Below are 11,859 nucleotides of genomic sequence, written 5' to 3'. Positions count from 1 at the left end.
CACAAAAATTAAATCAAAGTGGATCATAATCTTAAATGTAAAAGCAGGACATTTTTAGAAAAAAAAAATAGGAGAAAATCTTTGGCATCTACAACTAGGTGAATAATTCTTAGACTTGACACCGAAAGTATGATCAATAAAAGCAAAAACTGATCAATTGGATCTCATCAAAATGAGTTAAAAATGCTTCATAGAAGATCCTTTTAAGTGGATGAAAACTCAAATTACACAGTGGGAAAACATATTTGAAAATCCCATAGGAGACAAATGACTTGTATCTATAATATACAAAGAACTCTCCAAACAACTTAAAAAAATCCAACTAGAGAATAGGCAGAAGACAGGAACAGACATTTCATGGAAGAGAATATACACATGGCAAAGAAGCACATGAAAAGATGTTCAACATCGTTAGCCATCAGGGAAATGCAAATTAAGACCATAATGAGATATCAGAGAATAACTAAAATTAAAGTATAGTGACAACATCAAATGCTAGCGAGTACGTAGAAAAATTATATCACATCACTGGTGGGAAAATAAAATGGTTTAGCCACTCTGAGAAACAGCTTGACAGTCTCTTTTAATCCTAAAAGTAGATTCACCCTACAATGCAGTAATTGTACTCTTGAGCATTTATCCAAAAGAAACAAAAACTTAATGAAGTTCCCACAGAAACTTACACATAAATGTTCATAGCAGTTTTATTTCTAATAGCCACAAACTGGCAACTCCCCAAATGTCTTTCAATGGGTGAATGTTGAAACAGATTGTGATAAAATCTTATGATAGAATACTACCGAGCAACAACAAGGAACAAATTATTAATATATGCAAAAATTGAAATGAACTTCAAGGGAATGATGCCGAGGGAAAAGTTTTTAAAAGCCAATCTCCGAAGATTAAGTAATTCATGATTATGTTTACATATTATTCTTAAAATAACAAAACTGTGGAGATGGAGAACAGATTAGAAGTTGCCAAGGGTTAGAGATGGGGGTAGAAGGTACAGCGGGGGAACTCTGTGAGGTTTTTGTGGTCCCAGTACAAATAATACAACAATCTTGGTTTTAATCCCTAAAGATTTTTAAAAGCAATTCCTAATAAGAGGTGTCCAGATATTTAGCAATGGCAGCAGATTAGAGGTATAGCTCCCCAACATGACAACTTCGAAAGAGATCTATACTATCAATACTAATTTAATGCATATGTTAATTTTTAAAAGGCCAGTCACAATACTTAAATGGTACATATCTTAACGATATTACTCTGGGTATCCAGCTATACCAAATGGACTAGCAGGATTTTCTGTCCATTCAATCTTATTTAAGACAGTAAATCTTATAATAAGACAGTTAAAAAAAGAAAAAGAAAAACAACAAACCTCAACTACAGTTGGATATTCTCACAGCAAGATGAGGTGAAAATACATAGCAGCGGTTCAAAAGCTTAAGCAGTGGCACCTAAATTTGGCTGCACATTAGAATCCTCTGAAGCACTTTTTAAAAACCCTCACACCGACGGTTGGTCATGCTAGACCAATACAATCATTTTAACTCTCCTCAGACGATGCCAATGTCTAGCCAGAACGGAGAACCAGCGGACTAAGCAGAAGGGGATGTTTCTACAAAGATCTCTTAACAATAAGTCCTCTCACCCAATCAAGATTTACCTCCCTGCAAAGGGGTAAAGAAGGCTAGATGTTGTCCATACTTGCTTAGCTTTAATTAGCACTTGTGACTTGCCCAAAACCTAGATCATGTTTCCCCTAAATTTCATGTTATTCCCTAAGTTTATCAAACCCAAGGCTAAGGGGTTTGCCAGGATGAGATTTTAAGTGCTCACACAGGGGAAGTCCCTGGCAAACCAGGACAGCGGTCACTCTACACTGCAATGTAAAGCATCCTAAATAACCCTGCCACTGCTCCCAGATACTAGTCTGTGCCAACCAGTGGAGAAAAGGCATTCTCCATTACTACCATGGCAAATGCTACTGTACTTACCTTGGCTAGTCCCTATCTTTTCCAGGCGCCACTCCCCTTCACCTGCTGGTGGACGCTTCGGCCAGCTGACAATGCAGATATTTTCAAACTTTAAGGTGAATAAAAATCATCTGGAGGGCCTGTTGTAACAGAGATCACTGAGCCCCACCAGAGTTGCTGATTCCATAGGGCTGGGACCGGGCCCTAAAACTTGAATATCTAACACATTATCAGGGGATGCTGGGAAAGCTGGTCAGGTAATGGTAAAGCTGGCCAGGAAAAAGAAACCCGACGTGTCAAGATCATAAAGTACGGAAGGGCAAGCCCGCCGGCAGTCCAGGCCGGGGTGGGGGGGACCTGGGTCCCCAGCCCTACAGGGCCAACGGCAGACCGGCTCGGGCGCCCCTCGGAAGCGCGGGGTCCCCGCTGCCGAGTCTGTGGCCCCGGCCGGCCCCGGCTCCCCTCTGCCCACCCTGCGCGCGGGGGCTGGAAACGGCCGCGGAGAACCAGGCAGGGCGGGAAGGGGGGCTCCAAAGAGGGTCTGGCGACTCGAGTCGCTCCGTTACTCGGTGGGCTCAGCGCGCGCCGTGGGGGAAGAGAGGTGGAGGTCCGGGAAGAGGGGACGGGCGGCACTCACGTAGACCAGCAGCAGCCATGGGTAGACGGCGGGCTCGGCCACCACGGGCGACTCCAGCCTCAGCTTCTCCCCCACGTTTTCGCGCGCGGCCCCCGCACCAGGCTAGTCTGGCGGTTGGGGGAGGGGCGGGGCGCCGCCGGCGGGGGCGGGACAGGCGGGCGGGCGGGCGGGAGGCTGAGGGGAGGGAGCCTGGCCTGGGCCTCAGCCGGCGCCGCCGCCGCCGCCGCCGCCGGCCTGCTCCCGTCCGGCCCCCGGCTCCCTCTTTGTGGTCACAGGCCCGGGGCCTCCAGCGCTGCTGCCAACTGGGGCCGGCGTGAGCAAGCACAATGAGCCGGGGCCCGGCTGAACCACTCACTCGCGGCGAGCACCTCCCGCCCCGTGGACCCGCCCCCACGCACGCACGTACGCACGTACGCACGCACGCACGTACGCACGCAAGCACGCACGCACGTCTTCAGCTGCCCCCGGCCACACCCACCGGCCCGAAGTGGAGACCCGGGGAGACCCCTCGGGGCCTGGGGTGGCGGGTTCGACTCCCGCCCTTGACGTACCGTGACACCTCCCCCCCAATATGTTTCTAGGTATTATATGTATATATGAATATACTATTATATACACACTTGCGTATGAATTTATATGTGTATGTACATGCGCATATTTACATATAGGTGTGTGTGTGTACACATTGTATATATGTATGTGTATATATCTTATATATATGATATATGTATGTATATATACGATGAATTTCTATATACAGTACATATATATTTTTATGCTATATGCTTTTATATGTAGGTGTATATGTGTGTCTATATGTATGTATGTGTATGTATTGCATATATTATATGTGTATGTATGTATACTGTCTATATGCACACCTAAATATCTTTGTATGTGTGTATATACGTATGCTATATATGTACCTAGGTGTGTATATTGCATATGTTATACGTATGTGTACATACTGTATACAAACTATGCATTTTATATGTGTGTATGTATAGTGTATATGTATGTGTGTATTGTCTATATTGTGTGTATATGTGTGTATACATACTGTATATATACGAACTGCATTTTATATGTGTGTATATATGTATGTGTGTATTGTATATACTATGTGTGTATATGTGTGTACGCATACTGCATATGTACACAGCTGTATATTTTTGTATGCTTGTACATATGTACGTGTGTGTGTATATACACACACACCCCATATGGATTCTGTTTGTCTGGAGAACCCTCACTGATACGGACACTTATGACAATTGAGTACCTGCTCTTTGCCAGCCAGGGAGCCAAAGGCTTGTCTTTCGGTGTCTCCCTTAAGTATCACGAGTCCCAGGAGGGAAGGTGATGCTGCTCCTACCAGTTGAGGTGCCTCAGGGTCAGTTAGGTGGACAGGGCGGGGGGCTGGAGCCTGGTGGAGCCCAGGTGGAGTTCTAGCAGCAGTACAGCCTAGCAGTCCCACTTCCCCGGGTGCTTCTCACAAAGACGCCGAGGGAGAGTCGGGACCTGAAGGAGGGAATGAGGAAGCTTCCGTGGGTCCGCAAGCCCAGACCAAGGCTGACTCGTCAAGAGTGTTAGAGGTCAGGACTGTGGTTACCCTGGGGGTGGGCTTACACAGAGCCATTCATATCCTGAAAAAGTATCCATTCTGCTCTTGTTTGTATGGTTACCCCCCTCCCCCAAATCTTTTAAAAACAGATTCTCTTGGTTGCTGGGAACACACACGGGGAAGTTGTGTGTGAGGGGGTATGATCCAGGGGACAGGGAGGATAAGCCCCCCACTCGTAGGGCAAGGAGTGGCTCAGCTTTGTGAGCTGAGGATGGCCCACGAGGTTCCAGAGAGAAGGGTCCCTGCTCCGTTCCTGCTCTGTGCACCCCATTCCCAGCCTGAGAAGCCCAGAGCCACCCACCCCCCCGCAACACACACACACCAGGGAGGAGAGCCAGTCACCCTGGCTCCCAGCCTCCGGCTCCAAGGCTCCCGGCACTAGGAGCTATTTTCAGCTTTCATGCCCTAGGACACGGCCAGAGCTATTGTCTCCGGAAACTCTCTGTCTGTCTCTCGCCCGGCCTCCCTCCCTTCCTCCCTCCCTCCTCCGCTTCTTCCCCTCCAGCTCCATCTGTCCTCCCCTCCACCCTGCATTTCTACCCAGGATGGCTCACAGACAGCTGCTCCCCGTGCCCACCTGCCACCATTCCATGGATGTCAAAGCAAGCCCTGGGGACTTCCCTGGAGGTCCAGTGATTAAGACTCCGAGCTTCCACTGCAGGGGATGCGGGTTCGATCCCTGGTCAGGGACATAAGATCCCACATGCCACACAGCACGGCCAAAACAAAATGAATAAATAAAGTTATAGTGATGAAACAGCCCTAGTGGTGCAAGGATGGGACGTATAGCTCTATGGTATAGAAAAAAGGTCCAGAAACAGATATATGAGAACTTGATATGATAGAAAGTGGGGAAATTAAGGAGTTTTCAATAAATGGCATTAGGACAATTGCATATCCATGTGGGGAAAAGTAAATTAGAAAAAAAAAAAGCAAGCCCTGGTCAGGTGTGACCTTGGGCCCAGGGCCATTGGCACAGGTTGTCATGTGGGATGTTCTTCCTTAGACTCCTCCCTCCCTCCTGTGTCACTGTCACTTCCTCCAGAACCTTCCTGGACTCCCCTCCACAAGCCCAGGGTGTGCCCTCACCCGCCCTGGATCACCAGAATTCCAATCCCGGCCCACCCTTCCCCGCCAGGTAGAGAACTGTGCATGGTCAATAAGACCGTAGAGGTCATTGGCCATTGCTATTGCAGCTGGAATTGTTACTGTGTTTAGATAGGGTGACCAACACCCGCCCCCAGTTTGCCCAGGACCGCTCAGGTTTGAGCGCTGGAACTCTGGGGAAACTCTCAGTCCCGGGGAACCCCAGAAGGCTGGTCAGCCTATTTAGGACAGATCTTTCACTTGATCTCCCAACCCCCGAGAGCCAGAAAGGGAATCTCCCCCCTCCTTCCATTGTAACCTTCATTCATTCATCCACTCATCCCTTTATTCAACTCCTTTATTCAGCAAGTATTTATGAAGCATCTACTACACAGCAGACACTCTTCTAGGTGCTGGGGACATAACAGCATCCCTGTCCTCAAAGAGCTCACGTTCTAGTGAAGGCAGCAAACAGTAAACTGAGAAGGTGTGATTTATTACATGGGGATGATGTCTCGGAGACCACTGCAGGGCAGGGGAGGTGGGAGAGGAAAGGGGCAGTTCTAAATGCAGGCGCTGACGGGATTGGGGCAGACCTTGCCCTGGGCCAGGCTGGTTGCTTCAACACAGCTGTCCTCGCCCAGAGCCATCCTGCCCCCGCCTCACCCAGTTCTTCCGTGATGTGTGGGGAAAATCTGTGGTTGTCACAACTGGGAGGGAGGGCCCCTGGAATCAAATGGGTGAGGCCAGGGATGCTGCTAAACCCCACACAGTGCCCAGGAGGGGCCCTCAGCAGAGGATGACCCGCCCCGAATAACCCCAGTGCCACGGGGGAGACCCTGCACTAATATTATTCAGACCCGCTGGTGCCCCGATTCCTGCACAGGCAGGGACTCTAACCGGCTCACCTCTGTATCCCAAGGTGACCTAGAGTGGGGCAGCCACGAGGGCTGAGATGAGTATCGGGGGTGAAATGACAAACCTCTGCACCCACTCTCCCCTCCGCACCCCAGGGGCGATGGTCTCTATCTCCTCCCCGTGCAGGTAGCTTTTCCCTGAGCCATTTCTTCTTGTCAAGGTCCCTGTCGCAGGTTGGGTTCCCCGAAGATGACGTTGAGAGCAAGGATTGGAGTGCAGGTGGTTGATGTGAGGCGTGCAGGAACAGATACAGCTGCCATAGGGTCCCACAATTCCACTCCCGGGCATAGATCCGGAGAAAACTCTAATTCAAAACTATACATACACCCCTGGCATTTCCCTGGTGGTCCAGTGGTTAAGAATCCATGCTTCCAGTGCAGGGGGCGTGGGTTCCATCTCTGGTCAGGGAACTAAGATCTCACATGCCGTGTGACAATAAAAGAAGAAAGAAAAAAGAAAGAAAGAAAGAGAGAAAGAGAGAAAGAGAGAGAAAGAAAGAAAGAAAGAAAGAGAAAGAGAGAGAGAGAAAGAAAGAAAGAAAGGAAGAAGGAAAGAAGAAAGAAAGAAAGATACATGCACCCCAACGTTCATTGCAGCACTATTTACAGTAGCCAAGACATGGAAGCTACCTAAATGTCCACTGATGGATGAATGGATAAAGAAGATGTGGTACATATATACAATGGAATATTATTCAGCCATAAAAAGAATGAAATAATGCTATTTGCAGCAACGTGGATGGACCTAGAGATTATCATACTAAGTGAAGTAAGTCAGAAGAGAAAGACAAATATCATATGATCTCACTTATATGTGAAATCTAAAATACGACACAAATGAACGCGTCTACAAAACAAAAACAGACTCACAGACATAGAGAACAGACTTGTGGTTGCCAAGGGGGAGAAACAGTGAGGGAGGGTTGGATTGGGAGTTTGGGGTTAGCAGATGCAAACTATTAAATATAGGATGGATAAACTACAACGTCCTACTGTCTAGCACAGGGAACTATATTCAGTATCCTGTGATAAGCCATAACGGAAAAGAAAAAAGTTTTATTTATAGGTTCCATCCCTAACTGAGCTGGCCCATCCCCTCCCATGTTTCTAAGTGCAGCCCGAGGCTGCAGACTTCCCACCGTGGTCTTCAGCTCCAGAGCAAGCCACCTGCGAACCACCCACATCTTCCCAGGGGCTGGCAACTCTCCTTTGCTACTGATTCCAAGACACATCCAAATAGCAAAAATGTGACCATGAAAAGAAACTCAGGCATGTTCAAATCAGGGAAATAACATTCTTAGCTCTGTTCAGTACTCGCTTAATTTTACAAGAGCTTAGAGTTACAAAAAAGTTGCAAAGATCTGTACAGAGTGTACAGAGTGCCGTGGACCCTGACCCAGTACCCCTATTTCCAACTCATTAGTACCTTAGTGTGACATGTTTATCCAACTAAGGAACCAAGATGGATACATTGTTATTAACTAAAGTCCACACTTTATTAGAATTTCCCTAGTGTTCCCCTAACATCCTTTTTCTGTCCCAGTCTCCTCTGGGCTGTGACATTTCTCAGACGTCGCTGGGTTTTGATACCTTGAAAGTTTTGAGGAGGACTGGTCAGGTGTTTTGTCCCTCAATTTGTTAGTCTGTTTGTTTTCTGATGTTTTCTTATGGTTGGTCTGGAGTTATGGGGTTTGGGGCGGAAGACCCAGACAGAGATAAAAATGCCATTCTCCTCAGGTCACATCAAGGATACACACCATCAACGGGACTTATGACAAACGATTTTACCCTTGATCACCTGGCCAGTATCGTCTTTTTTTTCTTGCTGCGTTGGGTCTTCGTTGCGTGTGGGCTTCTGTAGTTGTGGCACGGGGGCTCAGTAGTTCTGGCTCCCAGGATCTAGAGTGCAGGCTCAGTAGTTGTGGCCCACGGGCTTAGTTGATCTGCGGCACCTGGGATCTTCCCGGACCAGGGCTTGAACCTGTGTCCCCTGCATTGGCAGGCGGATTCTTTTCTTTTCTTTTTTTCTTTTGCAACCAAAACGTTAATCCCAAGGATTCTCACAAAACATATTACAAATGACAGCATGAAAAAAAAAATTGCACAGTAACTCAAAGTTCAGCTCTACAATATACTCTTAATCTGGCAGGACATTGGTATCTTGATAATCTCAAATTTCCAAAAAATATTACAAAGAGCTATGTATTCATGTACAGCAATCACAGAGGGGACGTATGACCTAACTCAAAGGTAAACTAACTTCCTTGAAACTTCTTAGATTTTAAACTCCCTGGACAATCTCTTGTCCGGTGTGAAGACTAGTGGAATTTTTAAACCTCTAATCTAGGGTAAGGGTGCGGCTTTCATTTTTACCTGCTGGCTTGGGTTCACAGCACCTTTTAAAGACTGCTTGCTTAACTACAGCTGCATACCACATCCCAGCTACAGAAAGTCTTTTCAATGTTTGCCAGTGTTGTTTCCATAATAGTAAACATCACACTTTAGGTGGGCAGGAGTTAGAGTTTTATTATCAGTCTAGGCAAGACCAAAAATTCAAAGCAAGTTCAATTTTGCTTAAGGGAACATTGTAAGGTAACAATTCTTCATATTACATGCCTCACAGGACCCATTTCAAACCATAGAGAATGACACCTTTATGTGTCACTGTCCCAAGAGACAAACAAATGTGAACAACTAAAACATTTAAAAAGTGCACCAAGCTTCGGAAGTCTCAAACAAAACTTGAATTTTCTGTACATACTCCTGCCAAATGAAGTTATTGCCTGTACACCACTCCTCTTGCAAAGTGGTCTTCTATTTCCTTTCATCTGACCTAGATCGGCTAGGAGACCTAGAGAAAGATCGGGACGGCTTGTGATTTCTCTCTTGGGACAGGGATCTCTCTCTTCTCCTATATCTAGAAAGGGACCTGCTCTGGCTGACGGAGAAGGCTCTCCATCTTGGAGATGTGCGGGAGGTGGAGGACTCCTCCTCCCATAATCATCTCGAGGGCGACGACCCCAAGAAGGAGGCGGTCACGATTTCGACTTCTCTTTTCCCCATTCGACAGGTCCACTCTTACTCGGCAGCCACATAGTGTTCTCCCATCTAGTTCTCGGACAGCATCGGCTGCATCTTGGGGATCTTCACATTCAACGAGAGCGAAGCCGGGAGGGTTTTTAGCACCCCACACACTTCAGAGTGGTCCATAATAGCCTAAAGCTCGTTCCAATTCAGCCTTGTTACCACTGTTTCCAAGATTCCCTACATAAACTTTACAGTCCAACGGACAGGAATCACGTTGCAAGACCCTCGTGGCTCCTGGGTTTCACGGGCCACAGGGTGGTCCCGGGCCTCTAGAATCTGGTAGCTGAATCTGCTCGCACAAGCTGTCCTGTGGGGATGCGTTTTCCCCTATGTGTCCAGCCCGGGGCCCTGCTCTCTTGGCCTGGCCTCCCGGGTGAGAGGGTGAACCCCAGCTCCCTGGAGCAGACACTCAGAGCCCTGGTGACCGGACTCACGGCTGACGGGGCTGGAGCGGCGGCTGGACACGTGTGGCCAGCCTGGTGGTGTTTGGCCCCGTCTGCAGTTCCAGTTCCAGCTGAGAAAGAGCCTCCCTGTGTTACTTTCTCCTGGTTGTGTAAGGATCCCCGGTGTCATTTGACAGAAATGTAGACGGTGTGTTCTTTCTCTCTTTTCTCCCTGCTTCCTCTCCTCCCTCGCTGCCTCCCTCTCTCCCTGTACCTCTTTCCCTGTTCCGCTCTCCCTCTACCTCTTTCCCACTCCCTCTCTCGCTCTCCCTCTGTCTCTTCCTCTCTCCCTCCCTCTCTCCCTCTCCCTCCCTCTCCCTCTCTCTTTCCTCTCCCTATCTCCCTCTCTCCTCTCTCCCTCTTCCCTCTTCCTCTCCCTCTTCCCTCTGCCTCTTTCCTCTGCCTCTTTCCTCTCCCTCTTCCCTCTCCTCTTTCCCTCTCCTTCTCTCCCTCCCCCTCTCTCCCTCTCCCTCTCTCCCCCCTCTCTCTCCCTCTTCCTCTCTCCCTCTCCCCTGTCTCTGCCTCTCCCTCCGTCTCTCCCTCTGGGAGGGAGTGAGGGAGATGGAGAGATGGAGGGAGCGGGAGAGTTGGAGGGAGAGGGAGAGGGAGAGGGAGAAGAGGGAGGAGAGGGAGGGAGAAGACGTCTCTCCCTCCCTCCCTCCCTCTGCCTCCCTCCCTCTCCTCCCTTTCCCTCTCCCTCCGTCTCTCCGTCTCCCTCACTCCCTCTCAGAGAGGGAGAGACGGAGGGAGAGGCAAAGACAAGGGAGAGGGGGAGAGGGGGAGAGGGAGAGAGGGAGGGGGAGAGAGAGGGGGGAGAGAGGGAGAGCTCTCTTCCTCCCTCCTTCTCCCTCTCTCCTCCTTCTCTCCCTCTCTCCCTCACCCTCTCTCCCTCTCCCTCCCTCCATCACTTTCCCTCCTTCTCCCTCTCTCCCTCCCAGAGAGGGAGAGACAGAGGGAGAGGGAGAGGGGGGAGACAGGGACACGGAGAGGGAGGGAGGGAGGGAGGGAGACAGAGAGGGAAGCAGGCACCCTCTCGCCTTCTCCCTCTCCCTACCTCCTTCTCCGACTCCCCCTCTCCTCTCCCTCTGTCTCTCCCTCTCCCTCCCTCCCTCCCTCTAGGAGAGGGAGAGGGAGAGAGAGAGAGGGAGGGGAAGGGAGACGGAGAGGGAGAGACGTCTCGCCCTCCTTCCCTCTCCCTCCCTCGCCCTTTCCCTTCCTCTCTCCCTCTCCCTCCCTCTGTCTCACCCTCTCCCTCCCTCTGTCTCTCCCTCTCCCTCCCTCTGTCTCTCCCTCTCCCTCACTCCCTCCCAGAGAGGGAGAGATGGAGGGAGAGGGAGAGACGAGGGAGAGGGGGAGAGGGAGAGAGGGAGGGGGGAGAGAGGGAGAGGGAAGAGGGAGAGTGGGAGAGAGGGAGAGAAGGAGGAGAGAGGGAAAGGGAGGAAGAGACCTCTCTCTTTCTCCCTCTCTCCGTCTCTCCCTCTCTCCCCCTCTCTCTCCCTCTCCCTCTCTCCCTCTTCCCTCTCTGCCTCTTCCCTCTGCTTCTTTCCTCTGCCTCTTTCCTCTCCCTCTTCCCTCTCCTCTTTCCCTCTCCTTCTCTCCCTCCCCTCTCCCTCTGGGAGGGAGTGAGGGAGATGGAGAGATGGAGGGAGCGGGAGAGTTAGACGGAGAGGGAGAAGGAGAGGGAGAAGAGGGAGGAAAGGGAGGGAGGAAACGTCTCTCCCTCCCTCCCTCCCTCTCCTCCCTTTCCCTCTCCCTCCGTCTCTCCGTCTCCCTCACTCCCTCTCAGAGAGGGAGAGACGGAGGGAGAGGCAAAGACAAGGGAGAGGGGGAGAGGGAGAGAGGGAGGGGGAGAGAGAGGGGGGAGAGAGGGAGAGCTCTCTTCCTCCCTCCCTCTCCCTCTCCCCTCCTTCTCTCCCTCTCCCTCCCTCCATCACTTTCCCTCCTTCTCCCTCTCCCTCTCTCCCTCCCAGAGAGGGAGAGACAGAGGGAGAGGGAGAGGGGGGAGACGGGGACACGGAGAGGGAGGGAGGGAGGGAGGGAGACAGAGAGGGAAGCAGGCACCCTCTCGCCTTCTCCCTCTCCC

General features: G+C 50.1%; 1 pseudogene across 1 annotated transcript; it reads right to left on the bottom strand.

Moving 5' to 3' along the window:
- Nucleotides 1-9,060: 9,060 nt before the first annotated feature.
- On the bottom strand, nucleotides 9,061-9,547 carry LOC309617238 (serine/arginine-rich splicing factor 3 pseudogene; annotated as a pseudogene). The gene has a single exon. The product of its transcript is annotated as a serine/arginine-rich splicing factor 3 pseudogene (transcript).
- Between the last annotated feature and the right edge of the window lie 2,312 nt (nucleotides 9,548-11,859).

The sequence above is a fragment of the Balaenoptera borealis genome (genome assembly GCF_965194805.1).
Source record: "Balaenoptera borealis genome assembly, chromosome: 1".
Classification (NCBI taxonomy): domain Eukaryota; kingdom Metazoa; phylum Chordata; class Mammalia; order Artiodactyla; family Balaenopteridae; genus Balaenoptera; species Balaenoptera borealis.
Note: the sequence above shows the minus strand (reverse complement) of the source record. Positions and strands in the feature narration are given on the sequence as shown.